This window comes from Pseudopipra pipra, chromosome 1, assembly GCF_036250125.1.
Source record: "Pseudopipra pipra isolate bDixPip1 chromosome 1, bDixPip1.hap1, whole genome shotgun sequence".
Classification (NCBI taxonomy): Eukaryota; Metazoa; Chordata; class Aves; order Passeriformes; family Pipridae; genus Pseudopipra; species Pseudopipra pipra.
Window position 1 is genome coordinate 73,107,123 of NC_087549.1, and position 19,704 is coordinate 73,126,826.

General features: G+C 40.4%; 1 protein-coding gene, 1 long non-coding RNA gene and 1 other non-coding gene across 8 annotated transcripts in view; 2 read left to right on the forward strand and 1 right to left on the reverse strand.

Annotated features, from left to right (window-relative positions):
* SEMA5A (semaphorin 5A) overlaps positions 1-5,612 on the reverse strand; it is a 338,112-nt gene extending 332,500 nt beyond the window's left edge. Inside the window, exon 1 of one of the 6 annotated variants that reach the window (XM_064661194.1) lies at positions 5,471-5,611. The gene's annotated coding sequence lies outside the window, so the exon portion shown is untranslated. Of the gene's footprint in view, positions 1-3,282; positions 3,304-4,440; positions 4,791-4,930; positions 5,259-5,470 lie in introns of those variants that run through there. The other 5 variants (XM_064661239.1, XM_064661203.1, XM_064661230.1 and 2 more) reach the window with 5 other exon arrangements.
* Positions 5,613-5,786: 174 nt separating this feature from the next.
* LOC135417366 (uncharacterized) lies at positions 5,787-11,709 on the forward strand. Its single transcript, XR_010432012.1, has 2 exons — positions 5,787-6,631; positions 10,289-11,709. It is a non-coding gene; the product is annotated as an uncharacterized LOC135417366 (long non-coding RNA).
* Positions 10,127-10,195, forward strand: LOC135406092 (small nucleolar RNA SNORD123). The gene has a single exon (XR_010426134.1). It is a non-coding gene; the product is annotated as a small nucleolar RNA SNORD123 (small nucleolar RNA).
* Positions 11,710-19,704: the final 7,995 nt, after the last annotated feature.

A 19,704-nucleotide genomic window follows, 5' to 3' on the forward strand; every position in this document is an offset into this window, starting at 1 on the left:
AAGATGAAATCCCATCTTTTGGCTAAGATACGAGTCCCCTGTTGCAGCATTGGGTAATATAACATCAGACACTAGCAGCAATTTTGTGTACATACTCTCCCCTGAACATTCTTAGGAAGTATTTCAATATCATTGCTTATGTTTAAAAATCAACAAGGAAAAACATGCATTGGAGCAAGAGAATGGACAAAAACAGACAAAAATTAGAATACACATAAACTGCTTTTATGACAAAAACTAATAAAACAACCATATAGCTCTACTGCAAGTTCAGAATAAGAAAGCAAATGAGACATAAGAGGCCATCAACAACCAAACTCAAATGAAGTAACATAGCAGCCCAAAGACTGTGGATAATCTCTTTTTGCAGTCTCCAACTTTGGCTTAGTAAAGAAACCTTAAAACTCTGCCAGACTTTGAGAGACACAAAGCAACACACATGACCTATCCTCCAGTAACTGGCAAGGCCAGGAGTTTTTCCTCAAGTACTCGGCAATTTCACTATCAGACAAGGTCAACAGAAAGGGCTTTATCCCATACATCTTCTCTCATAACAAGGTGATCTCAGCAGTGCTCCCAGGGTACACTTTTTAACTAAGGGGTTTTGCCAATGCAAATGTCAGTGGGCTTCCAGTGAAAGCAGGTCACTGAAACAACACAGATGATGAGAAAACACACATGGACTGGAAGAAAAAAAAAAAAAAGGGAACAGGAATTTCTGAAGTGACTTCATGCTGAAGAAAACACAGTGTAAAACAACTGCCTAATATTTTTTAAAACCACAACACAAATACTCATTCGCATACCTTAGGAGAGTTCACCAGTAATAGAAATGACTGATTCAGCAAAAGATTACTGAGGGTCAGAAGAACAGGGCTCAAAATTATTTAAATATTTCTCCCCAGCTACAGAGGTCTTACAGCTAACTTTATATTAAACATTCCCAGTTAAGCCTAAGTCTAACCAGAAAGCACATTTTAATAGTATTCTGCCTTTCCACCTAGACTAGGAATTCAGAAAAGGAGGACAGCAGCAAAGAGAGCAGCTCAATTTTGAAATGCAGAGAAGGGATGGGGAAAAGAAGGGTGAAAATCTCACAATTCACAGCAAAACACATCTTTTCAGCCTACCCAATTCATGTATAAGCCAATCCTGCAACCATCGCATGTTCTCTAATTTATTCATCACATGTATTTAGTAAAGCCTAGGAATGCACCCCAGTATTACAGAGAGAGGAGAGTAACAGGCTGCATTTCAGCATTTCCAAAGTTATAATTTCTCTGAGCTTCTCCTAAATCCAACAAATACTGCTAAGTGGATGGATGATGCTGTTCATCTAGCATGGCATTAAAAAAATCAGAATATTATATGCCAAAGATTCAGAGCTGCTCAATCAATATCTCCTAAATGAAACACTAATCTCCATTACTGGCGTTGGTAACCATGAAAAGGTTGACCAGTTCTGTCAGAAATTAAGATACAACAATTCTAAGGTATACTGGAGCTCAGGGATATATCCTGATTTTAAAAACTAGAAAAGGAATGAAAACCCATATTATCTGGCTATCGCACAAGAAATTTCATAACACAGATAAGCTAATTGGAGATAAGTCTGGAAATGATAATGCATCTGACATGCTACACAGCATTTAACCTTTCTAAATAAATTATTCAAACTATTTGCAAAGAAAAGATAACATTTGAAAAGGTAAGTTTCAACAGTTGAGTTAAACTCAAGAATTTCACTGCAAGGGCCGCAGTGCAGACTTTGTATCAACCCCAGCTTTCTGCTACTATCAGTAACAACTGGCAGATATCTGTTCTTTTGTGAAGTTGCTGGACTTTCTCACATACACTGGGAAACAAGCAGATTTCTTCCAAAAAGGTTCCCAAATGGAAATTCATTTTATTAATATATTTATATAAAAACTATGAGTATGGAGATAAAGAGTTGATTCTATACAACAGACAACTGGATTCCATCGATGTTCCTCAGGGAAAACACAAATCTGAGAATAGATGCATGAACACATACACTAAATAACGAAAGATTTGTATGCCTTATAGTTTGGAATATACATTCTAGAAAAAAATCAAGAGGATACAAATTAGACTGCAGTTGGGGATCACTAACTTGGTTTACATTTGCTACTTTCCTGACAAATATTAAACGAATGTGCTATAGTTAGATGCAAACTGGCAAATTTCTTAAATAAATCATCAGAAATATTTATGAAGCAAACTAAAATAAAACCCCTCACCTTCTTTGGAAACAGTTTGCCGTTTTAACAACAGATTTAACGGCGAACCATACCTCAACTTCACATGTCAGGCTGTGATGTTCCCCGGGTGTCTGTAAGAACTGCAGATAGCAGAGTGCCACCTGCCTTTCACGGGTCACAGTTGCAATACTGCAGCCTGGAAATTAAATCCAGACTACAGCCAACAGTTGGCAAACATATCTCAAAAGGGTCAGTTTGAAAAGTATTTATAGTGTTTGGGAAAAAAAAAAAAGAAAACAAAAAGCACCAACCAAACAAGAACAAAAACACAAACAAACAAATACTTCATTCTTTTCAATCAGCTACAGCTTTACAAAACACATTAGGAAAAAACAAATGTATAGTCTGTAACTTAAAATTGTTTCTAAATAGGAATGTATACACATGCCAAAGAGGATAAAAGGATGATAATGAAGAGAAACAGACTGATTAGCAATAATTCGGAGAACTCAGCACTGACAAGAATGCCCATTAAACATCTCCATAAAATGATGTTACAGAAAAGGAGAAGTTCCTCAGTGCTGCTTCCTATAATTATGGCAGCAGCAATATCAATTCATCTCAGGAGCCATAGTAACTTCAGAACATATACTACCAAACATCAAGAGCATATCAAATTTATAAACCAGATGTTAAATCTAAGGCTAAATTGTATTTCACTGCTATTCAGAAGTCCGTCATCACAACATATTAACAAGTATTAGATACTGCTTTACATTAAATAGCACAGTGTAGGATTACACACACTCTCCTCCCCACTATCAACCGATACTACTGGTAGTACACACCTACTATCAACTGATAGTACTATCAGCTATCCACTTACGTGTCCTACAGCACAGAAATAAGACCCAGCCAACACTGATGATAAAGCTGTTGCAGACCAGAGGGCAGAAACGGGTCTGTCTGCTCTTGCTAACCCCAGCAGCTCAGCTGCTCCCTTAGCTGAATTCCTACTTACAACTTCTAACACAAAAGCCAGAATTTGCGGGACACTTACATTTTATTTCTGCAGTTCACAGCTCGTAGCATACAGTTTACTCACTGGAAAATAATGAACTTCATTCATTGAAAATCCTGTATTTGTGCAAGGCTACATCAACAAAAGTCAGAATCCACGTGGTTTCCCTAAGTAGCTGGGGGAAGAGAAGTTAAAAAACAAACCACCACACAACTCCTTCTTCTGGAAACAGCAGCAACACACAGTTACCACCCTCTGCATCTCTGCCCAACAGGAAATAAGTACAACAAACCTGCTACAACCATGTTTATGGATCATTACAAAGTGCACAGGCACTCCTAAGCATTTTGAGAAAACAGCTCTGGTTAAAGATTAAAACAAATGAGACACTACAGACATTAATGCCTTCGGCTTTGTCAACCAAAATAAAACAGTTGCAACATCCCAAGGAATAAGCAGTACAACTTAAAAGCAAGTATTTACACTACTTAGTTCAAAACAACCTCTCAAACAGAGAAGTAAACACCCACACTCCAGAGCAAAACCCTAGCGCTCAGCAGGACTCCTCACAGCTGTTCAGCATTAAAATGAGAAAATAAGATGAATTCATCAGCAAACGTAATAAAGTTAGATTATTAGTACCTGCCAGAGAGGAAGGTGGGAACAGAGAACAAAATGCAGAAGTCTACCAAACTTTTTCACTAGACTAAGCAAAGTACCTAAGGCCATACCTCAGCCTTTCAAGGCAGTAATACACTTTTGATTGAGCATGTGTTATATATATGACATCACCAAGTTCAACAATTCTTGGTAAATCAGATTTCACTAAACTGAGTCAGTCTTATATAACAACTGGTACATGCTCAAAGCGCTAGAACTAAGATTTGAGTTCAATTTCCATTATGAAAAAAAACTGTTTTACAGCGCTGTAGCTGTGCTAGCATCACACCAGTCTTTTACACCAAAATTCAAACCAAGAGTGGTTAGTCAGCTTTCAGAAAACAATCTTCAGATGCACTACCTTAGGGCTGTCAGAGCATGCTATCACTATAACTTTAACAACACAGTCTAGTTTTAGGATGTCTTTCTCAGCTGTAAACTTGCAAATTCGAACCATCTTCGAAAGGATGAGTGTGCCTGCATGTACAAATCTATCCTGCCAATAGTTCAGTCTGCTGAAGGAACAGATGCACTTACAGCTCCCTCCGCGTCTGCTGCCCCCCAGAAATAATCCTGGGCAGATTATCGTTGTGTCAATCTATAATTCACAGTCAGCATCTGGAATGATACAACAAACCCTAATAGTTGTAATTTGTCTGGTAAGCAATCCTCACGGAATGATGGATTTATACAACTGACCGAGGTGTTTCCATCTGCATTGTTGCGGAATGGTAACTCAAACTCCCTGATTCAGAAAGTGCCAAAATACAGTCACACTACGAAACGAAGACAGTCCAGTTAAATAACAGCGAGAATGAAAGTACATCAGGGCTTTAAATCGTACTACACGAACATCTCACTGAAAACTCCATGTTTCTCAGACAACTGCCGGTGCCTTTCACTCCACTGCTGCTCTCACCAGAAGACGAGGCTAAGCAAACTTCACTTGCCAAAGTGTGACAAAACCCCTCCAAAACGTTTCGGAGCCAACGGCTGCCTCCCCGCTGCCTCAGCGACCACAACGCACCTCACGCTTCTGGGCGAGAACGCGCTCCCGCGAGTGCGACCCCGAGGGCGGGAGCGGCGCGGGGGTCCCACTGCGCGGAGCTCCGGCGGGGACGGTCCGGGCTTCAGCCCCGCTGCAGAAGCGGCTGCCTGCCCATCTGGTTTTTATTTCTCCCTAGCAAACAGCACCGTCTTCGAGGAGAACGGCCACTCGTTTTGGAAGGCTCGGTGGACTTTCAGGGGTGGGGCCGGGCAATGCCCGATTCGGGCTCCGGGAGCCAGCAGCGCTCCCCGACACCGGTACCCGGCGGCAGCGCCGCTGAGCCTCGCCGCCAGCTCCCCCTGCCGGCACCCACCCGCTGCGCCGCCCAGACCCCGACCCCGGCCGGCCTCCGCGCCCCCGGGGGCGCTCGGCGGAGCCAGGGGCGCAGCCCTGCGACCCCCAAGCGAAGTGGCCCCAGGCAGGGAGCGGGCGGCCGGGGACGTGCCATCCCTGCGGCACTCCAGCCCCCCAGCCCGAGCCTGGCGCCGGCGCGTGGGGAGAGGGACCGGGAGGGGTTACCTGGAGGCGCCGTGGGCTGCACGCCGCAGGCGGGCGGGCGGGCTCCGGCGCCGCGATGGTGCCCGCTTCCCTGCTCACGCCGCCATGGCCGCAGCCTCGGCGAGCCGCCCGCGCTCCGCTCGCTCCCACCAAGTTTGCGGCGCGGCAGCTGCGCGCCTCGCCCGGCGGCCGGACCCAGCGCCCCGCCGCGGGGGCGGAGCAGCGGCAGCCAGGGCGGCCGCCACGGCCGCCCGTCCCCGGCGATACCGTGCGCGGCTCGGCTCGTCCCGCAGCCAGCGCTGCCCCGGGCTGGGGCGATCTCGCATTACTCCCTTCCCTCCCCCCGCGCTCCCTCCTCCGGGCCAGGCGAGAAGTTGCAACTGGTTGAGATATTTGTGCTCGGGGTTTGGGTTTGTTTTTATTTTTATTCTTTTTTTTTTTTTTCCTTTTACTCACCGCAACTCAAAAAAACATAACCTGAGGCTGCTCCTCACCATCAGATCTGAGCAGGGGCGCCCCAGCACAACTAAGCATAACAAATCCGAACGAGCTGCAGCAAGAGACAGGGGGAGGGAGGAAGGGAAGGAAGGAGGGGAGGCGGTGGGCAACGGGCAGCTCCGCTGTGCGGGTCCTCAGGGGCTCCCGGCCTGTGCCCCGGGCTCTGGAGGCGGAGAAGTCGCCGCCGAAACCGGGGAGCAGCAGATATAGGAGGCGAAGGAGAGCCGGCTGCTAGCGGCTGCCCCGGGGCGGAAGAGACACAGGAGCGCCCACGGTGCGCGCCCGCCGACTCCCCGCAACCCCTTATACGCCATCCCGCAGCCGGCGAGACAACCCCCAGTGTCCCAGCTCCGAGCCCCCGGGGTCTGGCGAGGAGCCGCGTAGGCAACGGGAGCCGCGCATCACCAGCCCCGTCCCCGCCGCGCTGCGCGGGTGAGCGCCCGGGCACTGCGCGGCTCGGAGATTGCGGTGTTGACACTCTCGCGGCCACGTAACAGCCTCTGGCGAGTCCCTCTCCGCCCCCACCAGTCCCCTCCCTCCCCCCACAACACGATCGACGTGTCAGCCCCGAAAGTTCATTTCCAGGCCCTGGGAGAGTTCCCTATAAAGGTCCCGCTGCGTGCGTGGGACAGTGAGACGTGGCACTGCGGGGCTGCAGCCGAGCCGCGCAGGCATCTCCCCCAGGTACGTGCGTTCGCATTTCTGATCTCACCAGGTTTTTGATGCATGTCTTTGTGTTTAGCCAGCCCACCTGTGTTAAACCAGGAGGTTATTTTTGTTCATGTGTGTATTGTAATTAATTCCATCAACGTGGTTTTTTCTTTTATGGCAGCATTTGCACATTTCTACTACAAACTGCAGAGAGAAACTGACTTTTGTTCGCAGCAAGACCTCCATTTAGAAGACTAAAACAGTAAGAGTTTATTAAAACAAACAAAGCTGTGGAATTGATTCATGCTAGAGTAATCCTATAAAAACATACCTAATTAAAACAACTAGAATCAAAACTTATCAGCAAGCCAAATGCTGCAAATCCAAATTGCCTTAAACATTCAGCTCAAGGGAGAACATGACTTTGGCTATGATATAAAAGAAACTTATTCAAGTAGAAACATTAATGAAAGTTTGAAGTTATCATTAAAAATGAAGACCTGGAATTTGGAGCATTCTTTCTGATTGCTTGTTGGTAGGTACTAAAAAAAAAAAAAAAAAAAAAAAAAAAAAAAACCCAACAAAAAAAAAAAAAAGAGGCAAATAGTAAAGGCTAAAATTTTTCTTCTTTTTTTTTTTTTTTTTTTTTTTATTAAACTCATGCAACCCTGACAGTCAAGGATGTTTCCTTATTTGTAACAATAGTTTGAAAAGCCACTACTGTAATGCATATTTATGTGGGATCACTTTCCCATGTGATTTCCTTCTGATACAGAAAATACTTGTATAGAAAATAAAAGAATTCCTTTTACACCTAAAAACTGCCATCAAAGTAAGTGTAGATATACAAAGGTTCACATATCTACTCCATTAACTTGTTTGGAGTAGGTTTAAGACATATCTATTCACATCAGCAAGTCCCACACTTTTTATGAATCTCTACCTGTTAAAAAGAGTTCAGAGTTTCTTTTTAAAGAGGAGGTATATTTGTTTTTCCAGCTGCTGGGAAAAAAATAAAACATCCATACTTTATCTATGAAAAGTAAACAGTGTGTATGGAAAAGCAACTGCCAGCAAAAAAACCCATCAAAATTCTAGCACCTGGAGTGATGTATATTTTAGCCTCTAACAATTTCTCTGCAGTTTGGCCATGAAACAATGCACATATAAGTGAAAAAATCTCAAACAAAGAAACATACCCCCAAAACTCACAACATTTATAGCTTTATATCATAATGTTTTAATGATGTACAGTACATCCTAAGAAAAATTCCACTGGAATCATATTGACTTTGCATCATTCCCAGAACTTTTAAGTCATGTGCTTTCAGCTAACTACCGGTTTCACAGAAGAACAGTAATGATGTCAATGCTTAATTTTATTTAATTTTATTTGAGAAGCTCAAGGGCAAAGAGGTATGAAACTGCCTGTGAGAGTAACTATGTTTGAAAGAAAGCTACAAAATGTAACATTTTTAATGTTACGTGTAACTCTGTGCTATGTCTAAGTGCAGAGTTAAATCAGATGAGTAAGACCAGCAATTTTAGGTGACGCAATGCCCCAGACGTACTCTTCCATGTAGGGGCTGAGGGTTTTTTGTGTCTGTACAAGTTGCACATTGGTGTCTTGATCCCAGGCAAAGCCTCAGTGTGTTACTATATCCAGAATAAATTAGGATATTCTAGCATAATCTAGGAATATTATGCTGGCCGTAGGGGAGAAAGCAGAAGAAGCTCTGCTATCTGGAAGGGGAAAACAAAACACTCAGCGGACCAAGTCCCATTTCAGCCAGCTTTCCTTCCAGTATGGAGCTTGTCCTCCTCCTCTGCCCTGTATTTTCCTGACATTATATTTCTCACTGTTACTACTTCTTAATCTCTCCTTCCAAAAAAATAGAGCCCAGCGTGCTAAGGGAGAGCGGCATGTGAAAGCAGTAAGGTACTGCAGTTGGAAGAGGAAAGGCTGCTCAGCACCAGTTTGGTGGGAAGCCAAGATTTCAGCTCCTCCCTGTGGTGGCAGGACACAAGGAGTGTTAGAAAGTAGGGAAGGGGGTGGACTTCCATCTTTTTAGGTGGGAAAGCCATGGTACAAGGGAAGGCCTGTCTTCACATTACCCATCAAAAGCATCTTGGATAGTGTGTTATTCATTGTTTAGAAAAACAAAGGCAGATACAGTAAACTGAAAGATCAAGTTGGGTTAAAAGGGAAAAAAAAACCAAAAACAGAAAAGGAGGAAGGAGTTAGCTTCAGGAAAATTGAACTTTGAGCTATGCTTGAATCATAAGGAAACAACTTTGCTTGCTTCACAATCACAGAGTTCAAAGGCTTTATTCCCATCGCATATATTTTTCCAGACCATTGAAAATATTACTTATTTTTGTTTAATTCATGAGAAACAAGCAGAGAAAAACTTTGAAGTCTCACAGTTAATTGCCAACTTTTGGGTATTTTAACCACATAATTTATTACTTAGAAGAAACCGTATTGGTGACCAGAGCCTTTCCAGAGCAGACCAGGCAAGAGCATGGTGCATATGAACAAGCTCCCTTTCTTGAGCAATGCTAAAGAATAGAGAGTTTGTACAATCTGCTGTCTTGAATTTAGCTTCCTTAAGTGATCCTCCTGAGAGAATTAATCACCAGGTCTACATTGCTGTTTCTTCCTTCTTTCCCACTGAGATTCAGGAAAGTATTTGCCCTGAGTTGAGTGTGTCCTTAGTATTCCCTACTGCCTTGAGCAACATCACCTTCCAAGGCTGGATCATCATGAGTCTGCCATATTGAAATACCAGGAACTCCCAATGTTCTTATATGTAAAAATAGGAATGGCATCTTCATCTCAGGAAAGCAGATAACCCAGAGGATTTAAGTTTGCCATCTTTATCCTCAGATAAGTCTGGTAGGGAAGTACACTGTTAAAAAGCAGGCCATGCGAGGCTGTAGCTGTTTATGCCCAGTAGCAGACACAGGACAAGGTCAGACTGAGCATAATATTAATTGTCTTTGCAAAACACACCATTGCAACACTTGCTTTAAATCATAGGGAAATAAATGTTAAGAGTTGAAAATTCTGCTGTTTTCCATCAAATTATTGTCTCATGTAATGTGCTATATATAAAGGTTAAACTGACTAGTTTCCATAATATCCATGAATTAGGAAAAGCTAGATGAGATTCTAAATTACTCGGCTTTTGAGAACTAGGTGTTCTTCTCATGAGTTTATATTTACCACTTGTGATTAAAAGGGAGAATAAAGTAATATTTCTCCTGGCATTTCTATTATTAAGGCTCTTTATAAACAAAATTGTTTATTTTTATGAAGATGATATTTTCAACACAGCTATATAATAAATATAAATAAATATAAATAAATATGCACTTGCAATTATAAATCTGTGAGCCAAATTTTAGTAATTGCCTTTTTCTTTTGATTAAAGTCTCTGACAAATAAGGCACTTAAAGAAGTTGTTATGAGAGTTCTAAATAAAGGCCATCCAACTTCAGATCCCTAAAAGTAGACAGATATTTGGTGAAAATGATGAATTCTCGGGTACTGATTCATGTGATCTGAAAAAGCCATCCATTTCCTGATTCACCTTCATATCTCTTCCAGAAAAAAAAAAAAAGAATATTTTACAATAAATACCATCAGTCAAACAATTTTTATGTGTGTGTTTTTATATCTTTCAGCCAATTCCCCGAATTGATACTTTCAAAACGAAGAGGAAGACAGGAGTGAGAATGAAGAATGCCTTGGAGAAATCCGGTTGTAAAGTTTGAGGAGCAGAAAAAATAGGAAATATTAATAACTCTGGTCTCTTAAATAGGTCAGAATTTAGACTGAAATAATAAAAAGTTACAACCCTAAGACATAAGTACTATTAAATTTGAATCTAGATTCACAGATTTTTAAATTAATACGTAAAAAAATATTTGCTTTTTTTCCCCCCTCTACTTTGGATGGTAATATATTTTTCTGCCTTAAAAAACTCTCTTGTATAGACTACTGTAAGTTTTTATTTTTTGGATATTAGCCCTAAGACATCCATTAGTTGCTCCTCTCTGTTTGAGCGTCCATAATCGTTAATATTGAATTCCTGTGTTACTACATCACCCAGCAGTACAAGGGGAATTTGAATAGAGAGTGCATATATATATATGACCTTGTCACTGCCAAGTGGTCTAAAGCACAGGATATACAGCTCATCTAGACTTCAGGTTTTTGTGCTGGCCTTTTTGAGGATGCATGGGTAGAGAAGATATTTGGCGTTAACTCCTGTTTTCATTGAATTAGACTACCACAATTTTTAGAAGGAATTTTAACCAAATGTGAAGTTCTCATAACTTAGACATTTCTGTGTCACTGATCTAGCATTAGGAGCCCTAAAACAAGTTTACCTAGTAACAGTGGAGTTGTCCATGCACAAGAATTTCGTGGTAAATTCTCCAAGTAGGCCAATATCTAAGTCATTGTTAAAAAGTGATTTATGTAAACTGGAGAAAAGCAACATATGAACATTCTTGTTTTGCTTTAAACATATCTTAAATGCACAAAAAAATGCACATAAATTAAGTTGGAATTAACAAAAAAAGATTAATCAGAAGTGGGTTTACCTATAAAGAGTTTGATTGTCTAATGGGAGTTCATTTATCACTTCAGTTAAGAGCAAACAGCATATTTATGTGACCAAAATCTCACATGCCCTCTGCCCTTTCTAAGACTCATAGGGAACACAATAAGCTAGATGTACTTACCAAGGGGGTTTATGTAGGAAGTAAGAGAGTCAGCAACTTAATACGGTGCATGCCATATTGCAATGATCCATTTTTCCAGCCTTACACTTCCTATCAGATCATTTGATAGCAGCAATAAAAGTTACAAGTTCTGTTCAATTGATGTTTTCCTCAGTTGCTCGTACACTGTATTCAGTGGCTTGTTAGGAAAAAAAATAGATGGTGTTGTTTACAGCCAGTCTTTATAATCTGGAATTGTTAAAAAACAAAATGCCTAACAACTTGGAGGTGGCTACAGAAGCAAGGACAAAAGAGAAAATAAATTAAAAATAATATGTGTTTATTACTGAGAAATAAAACCAAATAAACCCCCCCAATACCCTACTGAATTTATTTACTTTGCTGATTTTACTTGGAAACTAAGGTACCCATCTCAGAGTCTGGTCTTCTGTCCCGTTGTTAGTTTAACTCACGTCAGACTATAGCAGCAAGAGTATAAGGAGGCACCTACATCTTCCTAGACTTGAAAGGAAGCCCAGCCCACAGTTCTGCAAAGTTTTTGTGCATCTTGGTTAGCACTTGTGAATATAGCAGCTCTGTTCTGCCATTTCTGTATTTCAGATCAAACATGTAGGTGTTAAAAATGTGAGAGAGATTTTTCCCTACCAAGTGTCATTTACAAGAGCATGTGCTGTTGGCTGTGAATTAGGGGCAGTGGATATTGACCTCACATTATGCTTTTGTTAATACCCCTGTTTGTACCTGATCACTGCCCCAAATCCCTCCCATATGGTACACGTGTCATTTTTTTTTTAATGTTTTAAAAGTTTTCTATGAGCAGTACCAAAAATCTGTGTTGAGCTGAACTGTCTGCTATCAAACCTTTAGCCTTCATGCAGGGTTCTGTCCCAAAGGGATGCCCAAATCAAAGGGATCTATTTCCCAAAGAGCTGTGATCTTTGCTGGCAAAGTATATTGTATCTGTTTATTGCAGGCAGTCCATTTAAAAGTGCGCAGATATTTTCTACTATAAGTTCATTTTTTTCCATTCAAGTATGCATAAATTAGCCTGCATTGTGACATTGTCAGTTCAGGGTATTAGCAAGGTTATATTCCTTAATGAGCAAAAGTTGGAAGAAGTAGCATTACAGGAAAATGGAATTAAGATCACTTGACTTCCTAATTTTAGTTGTATTGGATTTGCATGGCAAAGTTCCGGTCGTGGAGGGGCTGTATGGGTGTCTGTGGAGGTCCACAATGGAGTAGAGATCCACCTGCAGCCTCTGCAGGACCCCACGCCAGAGCAGGGGATGCCCAAGAGAGACTGTGAGCCTGTGGGAAGTCCATGCTGAAGCAGGCTCCTGGCGGAACCTGTGGCCCTGTAGAGAGAGAGACCCACACTGGAACGGTTGCTGGCAGGACTTGTGACCCCACCAGGGATCCACTCTGGAGCAACTTGTTCCTGAGGACTGCACCCCATTGAAGGGATCCACACTGGAGCAGTTAATGAAGAACTGCAGCCTGTGGGAAGGATCCATGTTTGAGATATTCATGGAGGACTGTCTCCCATGGCAGGGACCCCACTCAGGAGCAGGGGAAGGACGACTCTGCCCGAGGAGCAAGTGGAAGGAGAGAAAACATGTCATGAACTGACTGTAACCCCATTCCCCGCTTCTTGCGCTGCTGGGGAAGAGGTATAAAATCGAGAATAGAGTTAGACTCAGGAAGGAGGGAGGGATGGGTGGAAGGTATTTTTAGGATTTGTTTTACTTCTCATTACCTTACTCTGATTTCGATTGGTAATAAGTTCAGTCAACTTCCCAAAGTTGAGTCTGTTTTGCCTATGGCAGTAATGGGTGAGTGATTTCTCCCTCATCTCAACGAGCCTTTAATTATATTTTCTCTCCCCTGCCTAACTGAGGAGGGGAGTGAGAGAGTGGCTTTGGTGGGTACCTGGCATTCAGCCAGGGTCAAAACACTACACTAGTACTACCTAATACTTGAGTGCTTCACTTATTGCCCTTAGCAATAATTAGCACTCTGCAAATGTCAGATGTATGGTATAAGTTCAGTTACTAAATTTGTAGCCCTCTTATTCCTTTCCATAGCCTGAAACCATTGTAGTTATTGAAATTATTTAAATCAGAAATACTGTGTTCAAAATGTTTTAAATTTTTCTTTATATTTAACATAATCAGAAACTTCTTTATTAAAAATATTGTATGGTAATTATTTGGCTGGAAACATGAAAACATGTAAAAGATTTAGCTGCAGAAGGGAACACCTAACCTGAATCAGCTCCAAGAAGCCAGAGTTTGTTTTTCAAAACCTGAAGTTTCATAAAATAAGCCTCATTGCAAAACACTCAAGCAGGAGGAGGGATGTGCAGATGTGCTGTCAAAGAGCAAAAGCCACTTTTTTTTGCAGTTAACCCCAGCTATAATTAGATTACTAAGGGGTTTTAATACTTATTCAAACTTAGGCATTCATTAAAGAGACAAGATTAGAGGGAAGAAACTGAAAACATTGCTAACCTTGTAAGTCCACCATCATGCTTTAAATGTTACCAGAAGATACCAAAAGGAGACCAAGGCTGTAATGTCTACATGCCTTGAAGTGCCTATTGTCTCCAATGGGCATTCTAATTCTCTCAATGGGCATTCTAAATTCAGAATAGAGGAGGGTTGGTGTGTTCACTGATGCTGCTATATAAACAGAATAAGGCTGTTCACTCTTTGTTCTTTCATCAGTCATATGTTTACAAAGACTTTAAGGGCTAAAATTTTAAAAGTAGTTGTAGCATGACAAAACTGTTAATTTGTATCAAAATGTCAGATTTCAATTGGGTTTGTCATCTGGGGATAGAGATTCTAATTAAAAGGACTAGAGTGAGTAAAGGAAGAAATACATGGGAGCTACATGCTAACACTATCTTCTTTATTCTTATAATGACTTCCTTCTACTACCAAAATGAAGGTATAGATAATAGGACTTAGTCAACAAGTGAAAAGAAATACTTGAATTATCTCAGGGAAAAAAAAAAGAGAAAAAAAATGGCATTCATCCAACTGCAGCCCAAAGCCTCCATGCCTGCCAACATTCTTGACTTTTCACAAAAATGAGTTATATATTATGCCCCAAAGACACAGCAAATTGAACTGGATGATAAGAACTGGTTCTAAAGTTAAGGACTTTTCTGAAGGAAAGTTTCCTCAAAGCTGTTCATTTTGAGCACTTGGTAAAAGTGGATTACTAGCACAAAGGAAGAGACATCTTCATTCCAAACTGTATATGTACGGGAGAAAAAGCAAACAGTTGTCACTCAACATTGTAGACAATTGGCAGTTTCTGGGTATAGCATGATAAATCATGTAACAAAAAAAAAAATCTGACATTCATTATCATCAGGTTCTAGGAGAATTTTACATAGCTATTTCTCCATAAGACAGAAGCAAATGCAAGTCATAGCAGCTGCATGTGGAAGCAAGCAATCTGTGAAAAGATTAGTGAAGACTCTTTTCCCAAGGCTGTATCCTATATCTGAATGGTGACACCCACAGGTCGTCCTGTTTTGGTGCCTTTTTAATTGTTCAGATTGTTCAACAAAGGAACTGAAGTTTAGTCTAAAAGTAGAGGTTTTCTAAACTATTCACATTTTTGGTTCTCTATTTTTAGGGAGGAAACTGGACATATATTCTATTATTTGAAGGAAAAAATATATGAACTGGAAAAGTCCTTTATGGTCATAAAGGCTTTCAGTCTGCTGCTGTGATCAAAAGCAATGTGAATGGATAGAATACTACTGTTTTATAATTTTATTTCAAAATGTTTGAGGAAATGGATTTCCAAATACTGCTACTCAACATTTAATGGTTGATGTTCCCAGAGTCAGCAGACATGGAGCTGCCATCAGGAATGCCTAGACATTCTTTATAGCAGATTGTCAGGCAGAGCCTCCCACTTGGCTGACTCAACAGGATCATTCTTCCTCACTAGATACAGTAAGAACATCTATAAGCATTTTGAAGTGTTGGTCAACAACAAATCACAGAATATTCTGAGTTGGAAGGGACCCACAAGGATCATCAAGTCCAACTCTTAAGTGAATGGCCCATATAGGGCATTGAACGTATGAGCTTGGTGGTTTTAACACCAAATTTTAACCAAGATAATCTCAAGGATTTTTTTCCTGACTTTACTGGGAGCAAGAATGGGTCATATAATTTCTAGGTTGATACAACCAAGAGCCTTTTAGAGAAATGTAGTGCCTACAATTTACTTGCACACCAGAGGGATTTGCAATTAGAGGAAAACTAATAGATAATATAAATAAATAAATAAATCTCAAAGTTCCTGCTGTATTTTGTGGCTTCTTGCAGTACACTGCAAGTCTTAAAAGTGACACAGCATGAAAAAGTTCCTTTGAACCTGAATCAATTACATTTTGCTTGGAACTCTCTATGAAGAAATGCAAAAAGCAAAATTCAAATGCACACTCTGTATAGTGAACGCAGTTGAAAAATCAGCAGGGTAAGACTTTTGAGGGTGTCAAAATACTCTTCGGATTTGTTAGCTGAGATCATGAAAGAAAACCAGAATTGAGTCTTCTCATTTTAAATGATAGCTTTCCTTTCAGTTCTCAAATTCAAATCACTTATCCAAAAATACAGATAACTAACACGTATCCTAAGCTAACTAACTACACAACATCAAGAGTATTGAGGGGTTTGTCTATTTAAGAGCACAAAAATACTGGTTACTGCTGATACTGTGTTGTCATCTATAAATACCATACCTAAGGAAACCAGAGAAGATTTTATATCTCTCTGTGTATTTACTCAGTGGTTAGCACAACAGGACTCTTGGTTTCACTTGGATCTACCAATGGACATTACTGTCATATCCAAAAAAAATCAATTACAGTCCTGTTTGACAGAAAGTTACACATTGTGATTTTCTGGGGAGGCTGTTACAGATAAACTCTACAAATCTGATGGGAAAAAAACCATAGATGTTCAGATGTTATAATCATATATAGAGATCTGAGATTGCCATAACACTGCCTGACCTAGGAATGGAGTGTCTAACTATATCTGATCAAAATATCCTTAAAGGTACATTGGTTTCCCAGAAATGAATTACCTGACAAACATATATCTTTCCTCAGTATTTATTTTCTTCTTTTTCTTATAACTCCCTTCCTTGTAACTGAAAGTGCTGAAGAACAAGTCCTAATGATTGGTTGGAGTTTTTTCTCGTAATATTATAAATGAAAACACATTTGACTAAACCCTGCGGAAAATGTAATTTGTTATGTCACAGCAATCACTCAGCATGTGTACAGCTGGGTTTGGTGATACCAGCCCCTGCCTGTTATAAAACCAACAGCAATGGCCTCAAGGAAGGAAGGGTAAATGAAGAAAGACTGATGGCCTGGGGGCTCAAACCCGTTTGGTTCATCAGGAGCTAAAAGGGAATGCTTTAACTTGCCAATGAATTGCTATTCTGATGCCAAAGCAGGGAATCAGAGGCCAAATCATTTTAACAGGGAATCGGAGGCCAAATCATTTTAAACACACTCCCTGTCTTTTACCAAAGTCCTTTTGATTATTTTAGAATAGAAATGGGAAAATGCTGTGCTATGTATATATCACTTAAAGCATTTCATAAAAAGTGTATAGCAAGAATTAAATACTGGATTTTCAGTAGAGTTCTCATAGACCAACTTCAATTCCACCCACTTAAAAGAAAGCTGTAGAGCACTTCCAAAAATCTGTCAATGCCCACTTCTTTCTGTTAGTTGAATTCAAGGAGACCTGATTAGAATAGCTTCATCTTGGAAAAAAACAAGAGCCTTGCACCAGTATCTGGATCAAAACAGAAAACTTTTATCCCTCCAAATATCTATTTGTTATTACTAGGTTAACACTGGAAGCACAGTGGAAGCATAACAGATTCAGCACAAACAAGGCTAACTCCATCAGCATCCCACTAGCATGTCAACCACCAGTGCTGGACCAAGAGCTCAGACAGTGCTGTTGCTCTGGAACTACTTTTTAAGCTGATCTCTAAACAACTGGTGAACAAGCGTACAACAGACTGCAAGTTCTTCTGCAAACACTAGTAACAGAGAACATTAAACAAGAATCCTAACTCCCTACAAATCTCACCCTACAGCATCTCCTGATCTTGTCTGATAGCTGGGAGATCACAGACTCTAGGCTAAACTCAGCTCCACAGTAGAGAGTCAAGAACAAAGAAGGAAAGATAGAAATGCTTCACAGAGTATATTCACTAGTGTGGGTGCTTACTTCTTTTAGCCCTATTTTGTGTTTAGCCTGGGCTAAACACAGCCTAGGGCTGAAGGATTGCCAGATACAGAGGAAAAATAAATTAAAGAGAAACAGAGATTGAAAGGAAGCAGATGAGGAAAAGCAGTAAGGTCAAAAAAAGTCAAGGGTAAGAAAAAGAGAAAAGACAAAATTATGTTACCCTTCATTGTGTCAACCAAATAATAAAGTGTTTTCTCAGTACTATGCCTGAAATCCACCCATCCTTTCCCAAACAATATTCAGATAGTCCCTCCACTCAGAGCACTCAAGTTCTTCAGTGTAAAAGCTGGAATTAGGACATTGGTCCACTAGCATAAGTATCTGATGGTCAAACTATATGAAATGCTTTAGAAAGTTAAACAAGGCAAACAAACAGCTACTCATCAGTGATTTCTGACTTACAGACATTCAGTAATGCAGGATCTCAGTAGATTATACAGTCCTTCATAGATATATGTTTCCAAAATTTATTCCATCACTGACTTGATATATCCAAGCATCTTAGGTTGAGGAGTGCCACAGCTGGTGTATGCTTTGAAAAGATGCACTTCCTTTCGTTTTGAACATCTTCACACCTAGTTTCCCTTGCCATTTTATCATAAGACACAGTGACTAGTCATTCCCTATTTGCCTTCTACAGTCCTCTGCATCTCAATTTTCTGTCTTCCCCATCTCTTTTGTTTGGAGTAGCCTTGCTTAATTTAAATAATTCACATGCAGAAGTAATTTCATGGGGCTAGTCACCTTGACAGCACTTTTTTGTATCCTTACCACTTCTACTATATTCTTTTTGAACCAGGAACAATCAGAATTACAAACAACATTCTAGGCTTAGGCAAGCTATGGATTTACATAGTATTAAACCTCAGATAGAAGCAATAGGAGGTTATCTTGGTTGCTCTCTATCCTTTTCTACTAATTCCTAACATTAAGTACTAATTTTGACCACCACTGAGAGCTGAGCTGATGTTTTCACAAAAGTAGCTGTTGCAACTGCAATATCTTGTTACTGAATGGCAACAGCAAGTTCAGAATCCATCTCTGCTCTTGCAAAGTTAGGGTTGTTTCCTTCTCTGTGTCACATTACAGTTACTTACATGGAATTTCACCTTCTTTCTTATCATCCATTCAATCCACATTCTGAGATCTTTCCACAGAATTTGTAGTTGCTCTTCATCTTTGCTCTTCATCCAAAATAACTTTGTATTATCAGCATGTACTCAAGTACTTGCAGTACATGAAGAATACCACATGAATTTTCATCAGATTGTATTAAACAGAAATGCTAAAATTAGTATTACAAGCACTTGAACAAAATGCAACAAAACGCTATGCCTACAAATACTGCTTCGTTCCAGACCTCTCTTCCCAAAAACACTACCTTCATTGGGTAAGATCAAGGCACGCCTTGCTGATGTGCTCTTGGGTAGTGTCTGGCTGTCATCTCAAGTTTCGTACAGCTAAAACAGAGCTCTCTCTCCTTCGAGTCATCTCTTCTCTGCCTCTTCTCCAGATTCTCAAAGGACTCTTCCTGTCCTGCTAGTTTCAAACACCCATAACCTGGATGTCAAGTTTAATTTAGACTCTTTGTTATGTCCACAGAACCATCTCTAAAACCTGCTCTTTTTCATCCACTCATGCTGTTAAAATTCTCATTAAGGTCTCAGTTATTTTGTAGCTCACTTACTGTAACATCTTGGTCCTGAAAAAAACATTTTTGTCCCAGGCATATCTATTTATACACTACTGCCAGACTACCTTCAAAACCTACCAGTTCAATTTGCTCATGCAGCTCTTTGCAATTTTGACAGTTTCCCTCACAATAAAAAAAAAAAAATAATTCATTTTTAAGACATTGAATGCTATTTTCATTCTTTGAATATTTTTTCATTTATTATCCAGGAATGAGGTTCAAGCTTTAACTAGTTCACATATCACCTCATCTGCTTTTTTGCTGAAAAAGCCTACATGGAGCTCCCCATAAACATACATAATTTCAGGCTTTTCTCTTCCTTGATCCCTTCATTCTCATTTCTTTGC